Raw genomic sequence first — 10,000 nt, forward strand, 5'->3', positions numbered from 1 at the left:
CGAAACGACAGAACAGAACAACAACTGTTAAGAATCCCAACTGGCTGGAGGCCGGGCCTGGAGGCAAACCAGTTGGCTTATTTACAAGTGCGGCTGGGAAGTTGAACCAGGGACTACCAGGATCAAATTCAACGAGCGGTCAGAGCGGGTCTTGAACCCAGGATCTCCGGATCTCAAGGCAAGCGCCCCAATCACTGGGCCACACTGCACACCCTAACCACTGAGCCACACTGCCTCCTCCACCTTAATCCTACTACGAAAAACCAAACATTATTTCCATGAAAAACATTATCACAAAAACGAGGAGTTCGAAGGTTCTTTATCAGTTTGGGAAACGTTCTTCCTAATTGGGGCATTAATACTTCGTTCAGTTTGTAAAAGAATAACGAAGTGAGGAGACAATTACGGAAAAGAGTCAGTGGTTGACATCGAGACCCCAGGTTAACATCCGCGCAGTCAAAGATGGCCTGGTCTCTACAGGTGGTTGTTAGCTTACGTCATTGGCGCCATGTTAATCGACAATCTGTCATTAGCTCTTTCTGTTCGTCCGCCAGCATGTGATTGATTGCAGAACAACCACCCGATAATGGTCTTTTCTCATTGCAATGATTTTTTTGATAATTGCAACCCGTGTGTGCAAACTGGATCGGCACAAGCGATTTTGACAGTACATGTAATACCGAAAAGCGAAAAATATCGTCGGGTTCTTGCTTCACGTCCTTGTTTTGAGGATGACGTCAGAGAAAATGCATCTAAAATTGAAAAGGCACGCGCGTATTGATTTAAATCTAAATTGTGGCACCAAGGACCAGCGTAACAAAAAGAAGCACCTGATACTGTTGAAGGATCACAGTACAACCACCTATTCCAGGGGTCTCATCAATGTGGCAACAACTGTTCTACATGCGCCTACTTATCTAACAGACAGAACACTTACACATCCCACTCTACAGGTGTACAGGTGAAACTCTGGCAGGTCTACAATACACCACATCGACTGCAACTCTAAAAACGTGGTTTACATGTTCCAGTGTAAACGCTGCAAAAAACTGTGTGCATCGGTGAAACTAAACGACTACTCAAAGACCGCGTCAACGAACACCACAGACCAGTTGACAAACCTGCTAAACACTAGTCTCAGAACATTTCCTAACTAATAATCACACTGCTAATGACATTTGGCTTATTCCACTAGAACTCATAAATTCCACTCGCGATAGTATGACGCAAAGCTAGAGAGGTATACTTCATCTCAACAGAAGTGACACCCTTCAACTCTAAGACAAGACCTAGCCCATAGGTCGTATTTATCAAAATTCCTTTCCAACAATCACATAGTTATTAGTTTGTTCTCTCCCTATGTTCTCAATTTTCAATTGAATCATATTGCAAACTAATTTTTCGTTCTAATTGCAACGTACCATTAGCCAAAGACCATTAAGCCCCGTCTACACGAGCAATTTTTATTTGAGCAATACATTTGATCGTGTAGATAGCACAACAAATAATCAGGTTGACAATTCGCAGTTAAGTGGGTCAGCAATGCCCTTGGACAGCTGAGATAAAGCAGAAACAAGGCGAATTTGCCACATTCTGTGTCGAGTCGTCTACACGAGCAACTTTTCGTATTTGACAACTTTTATTTGTCACATAAAAGCTAACACGCCAGCTTTTCAGCAAATACATTTGTCACATAAAAACTGGCCAAATTTCCTCGTCTACACGAACAAATAAAAATTGTCACATAAAAAATTGTTCGTATAGACGGGGCTTCACTTGTAACATCCAGTGCCTTTCGAAATATTGATATATACAACAGATATTCCTAGATTCTTCACTGTTTGATCAACCTTTCACTTCGTGTATTGTTTTGATCATTAAAAAAATTGTTTTTGGTGTTCTTAAGAGGGGCTTAAGTATCTACGACGCGGAGACGTCAACAAGAAATTCATCAGACAATAATAATTAAATGAGTGTACAATTTCCCTGCACGTGCTTTTTGAACCTTTGTACATTTTGTTCCCGTTGTCCGTCAAGTAGCACTGATGGAAAGTTTCTAAATATTCCAGAGACCTCTCAAAAGATACTCCAAACATATACGTAGAGGATTAATTGCCACCCACGAATTTGTTCATCTCAAAACAAAAGACGTGATGTGGAGCACTTTTTTTCAAAAGCACTTTACTTAACATCATTGAATACATTTTAACACAGGGGCCCACACAATCGGATGTGTAGCCGATTGTTATTTTATCGTAAATGTACTGGATTTACCGTTTGCTTCACCTATAGCGATATATCGTTAACTATGTATGTAAATCAATGATAAATAAACGTTGAATTACCTTACCTGTGGTTTATATTCGTCCTTTTACCTCAAAAGCGGTTTTTTGAGCGATTTTGAATGAATTTGAGTTCGCCGTTGACTGTTCCATGTATATAATATAAACCACAGGTAAGGTAATTCAACGTTTATTTATCATTGATTTACATACATAGTTAACGATATATCGCTGTAGGTGAAGCAAACGGTAAATCCAGTACATTTACTATAAAAGAACAATCGGCTACACATCCGATTGTGTGGGTGCCCTGTGATTTTAAGAGTAAAAAAAAAAAAACCGGAAACAAAGGGCATGAACTCGAAGCACAGCTGGCGTGCGATTGACCCATCCTTAACACTTTCATTTGTATATATATCAAAATCATATCATTGACAAACTGACTCTGAAAAAAATCACCTAATTGAAATAAGTACACGTAGACCAACCACATAATTAATCGTATTCCACTTTTTTTTAGGTTTGTTGGCCGCCTTCGAAGCTTTATCAACGAAAAATGTTGCGTGCCATGAGCTTTGGAACAAACTCAACAAGTCCTAAGAGGTTAGTAACTTATTTTAATACGTAGTTTTCAATAGTTATCCTCGAAAGAGTCCACATACTAGAGTCCACATACTCTTACAATAACGCAACGCAAAGACCACACCAGACGACGAAAGCTGTGAGGATGCACATTGTAAAACCTTCTTAATCATTAGATGTAGCATTAGGCAACTATTCAAAGATATTTTACTCAGTTTTAAAATGTCCAACAACTGTGTAGGATTTCATTCAAAATATGAAAAGTTTTACCTGGCTTGACTTGTCCTTGTTCAAAAACTGGCACGGTTAGTTTTTGAACAAGGCCACTTGTGAAGGAAAACATTTGCTGGAGCAAATAAGTGAAAAGTTGTGTGTGTACATTGCCGAGAATTTCGCTTTGACAACTGGGAAGTTGAACTTTGTTTACCGAAGTTGAAAAAACTTTCATAAGATTTCAACCAACCACCAACCCCCAGTTGGCTCCATAGTTCAACTGCTTAATCAGTGTGCACTGGGTATCGCAGTGGTCGTAGTTTCCGTTCTCGTTCAAGCCGGAACGGCTTCAGTTCGGTACATGTCCGATGTAAATAGGAGCAGTTTGCGTGTCTGACTTTTAAAAAGGCACTCCGCGCTAAAAGGATTCTCAAAATGCTTGTAAGCGTATTTTGGCAAGTATTAAGACCTCAGAGATCCACCTGAAACAGACCTCTAGGCACCTCTTTTATTTTGTCGTGTTTTCTTTGGCATGGCTTTTGATAAAGTTATCAAACACAGATTTTTGTTTCCTCTCGGCTTTCAGTCGAGTTTTAGTAAACAATTTTTTTTAACTAAACGTTTTTGTTTCAATTAAACTTTTTTGCAGCGAGGTTCTGAGCGCCGGGTTGCATATACTTTTTATACTGTACTTCCAAGCTAACGAGTAAACATGTTCTTTTGAAAGGCTCCCGAAAGACAATTAACAATGGAAAATACAACATGTTTTGAGGGTTGATAGCCACATGCTGGGTTTTTAGAACTACATCGTCCACTTGACGAAACAACAGTAAGCCGCAACTATGCAAGATTATCTAGAAGCATGACTAGAGCGATCAAAGCGTTGTCGATACTAATGGCATAGGGACGTAGCGTCCATATACGCACGTATGCCCGTGCGTACAGCTCAAATCCGGGAATCCTTATTCCACGGAGGCATTAATTTTTTAAAGTCATTATAAAATCGGGCCAAGTTTTTTAAATTTCGAATGAATTGGTGTTTCTCCGTATAAGTATTTCCAGTATCTTTTCATCAACCCATACAGGCCTGGCCAAACGGATCCAACATCATCCAACATTGTTGGACGCTGTTGAAAAGTGGCGAACGATAACGAGGTGGCCAAACGAATGCAGCGTGTTGGACTCAAGGGTCTGGAAAATCTACCTTACATCCTTGGAAAACAAACTCACGCCCTGTTGGCGTACACCTTCAAAATCTCACGCTACGCCACTGTGGCAAATCTGGCAAATCTGATATATAAATACTTGATATTTTAGATCAAAATAACTAACTGCTAATGCTGCGAAAGGCGTGAAAGGCGTGAAAGGCACAACTTTCCGTTCGCTTCAGTTTGACCGAAAATTGAAAAGTAGATAGCCAATAACTCACATTCGGTAGCAATCTTTGTTCTCTTGAACCCTTGGAAGAAAAAAAAAGCTTTTAAATGTTTGGTGGAAGCGACTCCACCTAAATCTTCTGACAACCTTGCGGACAAAACTACATGCTCTCAAAGTGGACAAAAAAACAAATTCCTGTACAATCCGCAAAATAGGGGTAAATGGACTCCTAACAGGAGAAGTAAACTAACGATGCTAAGAAATGAAGCTGATCAGACGCAAGCTTTTGACGAAAAAATTTAAAGAGATCAAGCTTTTGATGAGTTCAGACGACCAAGTGTTCGTGTCCGTTTACGACATATATTTTTTTACAACCGCACATCTACATGTAGCGTTAGGGTTTCCAGACGGGTTGTTTGTCATATTAAGGTTATTTCTCGTAAGAAGACAAGGCACACTTTCGTGCCATTTATGGAAACAAGTGATGTGAAGCGATCGAAGGCATGGGTAAACTGCTCTTCAATCGTGTTTTGTCACGCAATCAGAGAGACCCACCCCTTCCCCAAGCCTCCCTCGACAGTTTTTGTCGATTGCGTGACAAAAAAGGGACTTTGAGGGGTCTGGGTGCTTGTACTCTTCGTGGCATCTCATTGTGGACACAACTGGCTAATTGGTACGGTAGTTGTTGGAAACCTTAAATTAAACTACCGAAAAATTGGAGGGGCCAAGTAACCACATCAAGAAAGATTCATAGCTGGTGCACTTTTGGAAATATTACTTCTCAAACTCGTTTCGCCCCATTCTGGTCACGCGGACGAGTTTGAATGCCTGGTAGGAACACAAAGTAAGTCACTTTGAATCGACGTTCAAACGGCCGAGTGCTTTTAGTGTTTTCGTGCGTTTGGAAATCCAATGAAGCACGGCGCACGAGTTTATAATTTCAATCACTTTCTTCAAGTCAAGTATTTTTTGTAAGCCTCATGGTTGCTTAGAAGCATGCGAGAACTGTGAGCAAGCACTCGTTGCCCTTAATTGATTCCAAAACACGTGTGTTTGAAATTATTGATTTCAAACCACATGTGTTTGAAATTCATTAAGTGAATCAACAAGTAGTGTTTCATTGGGTTTCCGGATAAACCTTTTTTCCGCTGAGTCATTATTTTATCTCAAAATGTACAAGTTCATGGGTGACAATCTTAAGCATTTCGTCTAGCAATGGTCTTAATCAACACAAGTATTCGTTTTGCACAATATTTTCTGCAGTGGATACGGCCAAGATTAACGTTTCTCTTGATAGGGCGGTTTTTATCATTTGAGGATTTGCCCATGAAAAGGGAAAATAGAAATGAAAGTTGGGATGCAGGTCATTGCTTCCTTTGTTAGAGATATCACTGTACAAGTGTTGCTATTTTAATCTAACAAAACCAGACTTTGTCCGATAATTCTCTAATCATGAGGAACAGAGATGTGTGTTGGGCGGAGGGTATACTTTTTGTACCTCGAAAACGTTTTTTTATCAGAAAAAAACTTATTCTAAAAGGAGGTTTTCACGTGCCGTCAACGCCGCCACGTTGGTAGAAGAAAACAAAAGATCTCCCATTAGCTTCTTTTGTTCGTCCACCAGAAGTCGTTCATTTCTCAATCAGTGTTGTTGTGTCTCTAGAGGTTGGTTGAAAACGTCCTATTCATACAGGACTGTAATGACCAGAAACTAAAAATTTATAATTTTGGTTCTGAAAATTAAATGAATTGTGAAATCAAGATCACCGCGTAGATTAAATACTTCGCAGATCCATGTTAAATATACCAAGTAGATGTTAGGGGTAAAGAATAAGTAGACGGGGGCATTTTGTTAAAAATATGTCAACAAATTTCAGAATTCAGCCCGGCTAAAAATCTCGCTTTTCGTGGATTATGAGATCGCCCTATCTTGCTTGTAGTTAGTTGGAAAGTTAAAATAAACACTTAAGTTTTTTTTTTCCTGACATCAGCAACTGAAACCAAACTAACACATATTTTCCCCATGTCTATTCGTAGATATACAGATTTTCAGAGACTCAAACGCATTTTGGATGTATAATTTTTGGGCTTACTGAAATTTAGGTGTTGGTTGTCAGACGTACCCATGCGTAGACTTGTGTTGTCTTAAAAAAAACAGTTCCAGAACAGTAAAATCCTGATGCTCCCTTCTTCCTGAGGATAACTGACGTCCGGAAAAGCTACATGTATAACTTACAATCATTCCTTGTCAGTAAAAGCCGATCTTTAAACATTGACAAAATATGATTATTGCAAGATTTGATGATGAGTTCCCGACCTTTTAAACAAACAAAAAACGAAGGGACAGATGCTCAAGACTTTGAAAGCGACAAGAAATAGTGCCGGATCTTTCAGGTGCCATCTTGGAATTGATTGAGAACTGAGACCGTGAGAGAGACGGGACAATCTCCATCATTTACTTTTTTCCGCTCTAGAGTCCATTTTCTAATCAGACAAGGGCGTTCAAAGGCATCATTTTCCATATAATCCGATAGCTAGTTGGATACCACAGGACATCGCGATTATATTTTTAGTCCTATGCCGGGAAGGCCTCCTTTTATACACTGAGTTTATTTAATGTAATAAGCTCCACAACTAAACACGAACAAGTTCGTTGATTTCTTCAATGACTAATAAACATCTTTTACCCCCAGATTCGGTAATGATTTTGCATTTTCGGCGTTACAGTATCAAAGACCTCGTGGCGAAAAATACGGGGGTATTCAGCGAACCTAAGTAGCTGCAAAAATTCGAGACTAGAAATCAATGTGTTTGGAATTCTAGAAATTCCTGAGAATATATTTATTTATCACAGTAAACTTGAAAGAAATGTTGCCAGTGCTCTTTGTGTCAATCATCTGTATGCGAGGGCCATGAGCGAATGATTTGCAGGAACTGCAGATCTGTTACTTGGAAGATTTCGTAGGGAATGAAAGAAGATCAAAAGAATAATAAAAAAATCTGAACTGCGGGTTCCTTGAGAAAAATATAAATTACCCAGACGGCTAGAGATATTTTCCTTCTATGATAATTACCCTTGGTGCTTGAAATTCAATTTCTACGTCAGGAACGCATAGAATCCTACACATTTCCAGTATTAGTCAGCATTCGATCCCACACTAAACGGAAATAATCTGATAGAGACTTCATTTTATCACACGGTGAAACAGCTTCTCACTTACGTACCTTGAGTTGGATTGCATAACCCTATTCGGTGAGCTTTTCAGGCTTTCTTGCACAGACGCTCAAAAATGACGCTTGCTTGTTTAGGCTTCATTTAATACGCCCTTTAAGACCGTTTGTGACGTAATCCAAGGCTCAAATGTTGAATCACCTCGAGGTAAACAAATCTTTGGACTCAAACCCGCGTGGTTTCTTCTTTTCACATGCGATCAAGAAACCCTTTCCAAAGTAAGTGTTTTTTTAAGTGATTTTTACGAACGATCTTTTATGTCAGAGGATAGATTAAACCGATTTAGAACCTGGAAATCCCCACTCTTGTCATTTTCACGCTGTGAGCTAGGCTGTATTTCAGTAAACATGTTTGGTAACGCATGCAGAACAATTTTCTACACAAAGAGAACATTTATCCACACCACTGCAGGTTAATACTTTGGCAGAAGCAGGTCTAAACTTCAAGAAAATTACAGCCGCTACTATCGTGTAGTTCGAATGCGTGTGATAACTGTAGCTACCTTGTTAGCAGGTTCTCTTAGGTCCTCGGACAAATTCATCCAAACGTCAGTTTTTGATTGTTACCTCTTGTTATTTGTCCTTGGACGGATTAAAAGCTTATGTCTCCTCTCAGAGGAGGAATGAATAGTATCCCATAATGCATAGCGACTCCTTTTTATTTTATCAACTGAAATCGTGGCGTAATCCTTACAACGCAGAGGTGAGAGTTGTGCTGGAGACTACACAGTACCACGTTTTTTTACAAACAGACCTTGGTGTCAAAGGCTTCGGCTCTTAATTAAGCATATATGTTATACCTTCATTGCGTGTCGGAAGTAAAAAAATGGTGTCAAGTTGAATGATTTTACTTGTGCATATTGAAATGTAGGGAAACTCATGTGAGCTACATCGAGTGCTTGAGCGTACGGCGGCGATGTGTAATATCCGATGTTCTTGAGAGTCGATCTGTGGATGTGTACGTCTCCCTTGCTGGTTCGAATCAATTATTCCTTCGTTCAACATAGGTAATCAAAGAAAAGTGATTTAAATCTGAAATCCGCTTTTGTGCGATCGCTTTCAAATGCAATGATCAAATCACAACTGCCACTTGCGGGCTCATTTGATAAAACCGTTCCACCATCGATCTGCGTGAATCCACAACTGTGTAAATAAATTTAGTCATGACCTCTCTTCGGGTCAGTGATCACATTGTGAAACAACCACATTTTGAATTATCAAAATAGGAGTAATCTTCTGTGAGTCTTTGATGAATAAATATCAGAAATTAAATACAAAGTGAGGAAGCATTGACAGGAACAAATCACTTACCATTATAGTCGACAAAACCTACGATATAATCACGAAGAAGATCGTGTAGGGGGTTTTCACATGACGTCATCGTCGCCATGCTGGTGGACGAAACAAGATCTTTCATGACAGCTTCTTTTGTTTCTCCACCCAGAATTCGTACATTTCTCTATTGCTATCGGTGTCTCTGGAGCGCACCATTTTGCTATTCCTGTTGGAACGAGATGCCGAAAAGACGTCAGGGATACTATTCATTCCTCCTCTGCAATGGTCTCCTCTCGAGTTGTCAAGGAAGCTCTCGCTAAGATAAAGTAATTTCCAAAAGATTTAAAATCTTTCGAGCTCACTTTGATTTACTCAAATGCAAAAAAACTAAAATTCCTCAGTATGGGGGGAATGAATTTTTAGCCCAAACTCCCAAACTCAGTCTCGTCCCCAGAGTCCGGTTTTCTTTTGATCAGCCAAGAATAATCTCGTTCCCAGAGTCTTCGTTCCCCTCGACCAGCGGGTCGGGAAAGGAACGAAGACTCTGAACGAGATTGCACCACTAATGAGAATACGCGACTCACGGACTTCCGATTCTTCTGCGCTTCTCAGAAATTGAAACAATGAGTCGGTTACAACATTACCGCGACTGCGGATATTTTTGTCAATGTTCTTAGGACTGACCAAAAGAAAGGCGCATTTTTATTAATTTATTTTTATATTTGCAAGGGCCGAAGGGCCCAGGTAAAAAAAACCAAGAATCTGACTACACTACAACGAGCTTCGAGCCAGCCGTACAAATGCAAGACAATCCTACTGGAAAACTTAAGTTAAACATAATCTTATAAAAGTTGTGCTACGCCAGATACGAAAAACCACTAAAAAACCACAGTTTAGACGTGGCACAAAAACATGCGGAAACGTATTTCTCGTCTAATGCAGCAGCACAAAACCCCGAGGAAAGGGTGGAAATAATTAAAACTGGACATAACAATAAAGTTAACATACAGGGAGTCTGACTGACCTAGAATGACCAAAGT

The 10,000-nt window shown here is 39.7% G+C and overlaps 2 protein-coding genes and 1 long non-coding RNA gene across 8 annotated transcripts in view; 1 reads left to right on the top strand and 2 right to left on the bottom strand.

The window, feature by feature from the left end:
* The window catches only part of LOC137978952 (D(1) dopamine receptor-like), a 4,186-nt gene extending 3,443 nt beyond the window's left edge, over positions 1-743 (bottom strand). The window contains exon 1 of the mRNA XM_068826078.1: positions 1-743. This exon is cut by the window's left edge and continues 3,443 nt beyond it. The gene's annotated coding sequence lies outside the window, so the exon portion shown is untranslated.
* LOC137979498 (adenosine receptor A1-like) overlaps positions 1-9,092 on the bottom strand; it is a 22,276-nt gene extending 13,184 nt beyond the window's left edge. For 2 of the 6 annotated variants that reach the window (XM_068826768.1, XM_068826764.1), the window contains exon 1: positions 7,680-7,894. The gene's annotated coding sequence lies outside the window, so the exon portion shown is untranslated. Of the gene's footprint in view, positions 1-937; positions 1,154-3,134; positions 3,453-7,679; positions 7,895-8,996 lie in introns of those variants that run through there. The other 4 variants (XM_068826769.1, XM_068826765.1, XM_068826766.1 and 1 more) reach the window with 3 other exon arrangements.
* Positions 2,667-10,000, top strand: part of LOC137979503 (uncharacterized) — a 14,053-nt gene continuing 6,719 nt past the window's right edge. Inside the window, exons 1-2 of the long non-coding RNA XR_011118349.1 lie at positions 2,667-2,885; positions 4,163-5,298. This is a non-coding gene — a long non-coding RNA (uncharacterized lncRNA). The remainder of the gene's footprint in view (positions 2,886-4,162; positions 5,299-10,000) is intronic.

This window comes from Montipora foliosa, chromosome 12 (assembly GCF_036669935.1).
Source record: "Montipora foliosa isolate CH-2021 chromosome 12, ASM3666993v2, whole genome shotgun sequence".
In the NCBI taxonomy this organism is placed as follows: domain Eukaryota; kingdom Metazoa; phylum Cnidaria; class Anthozoa; order Scleractinia; family Acroporidae; genus Montipora; species Montipora foliosa.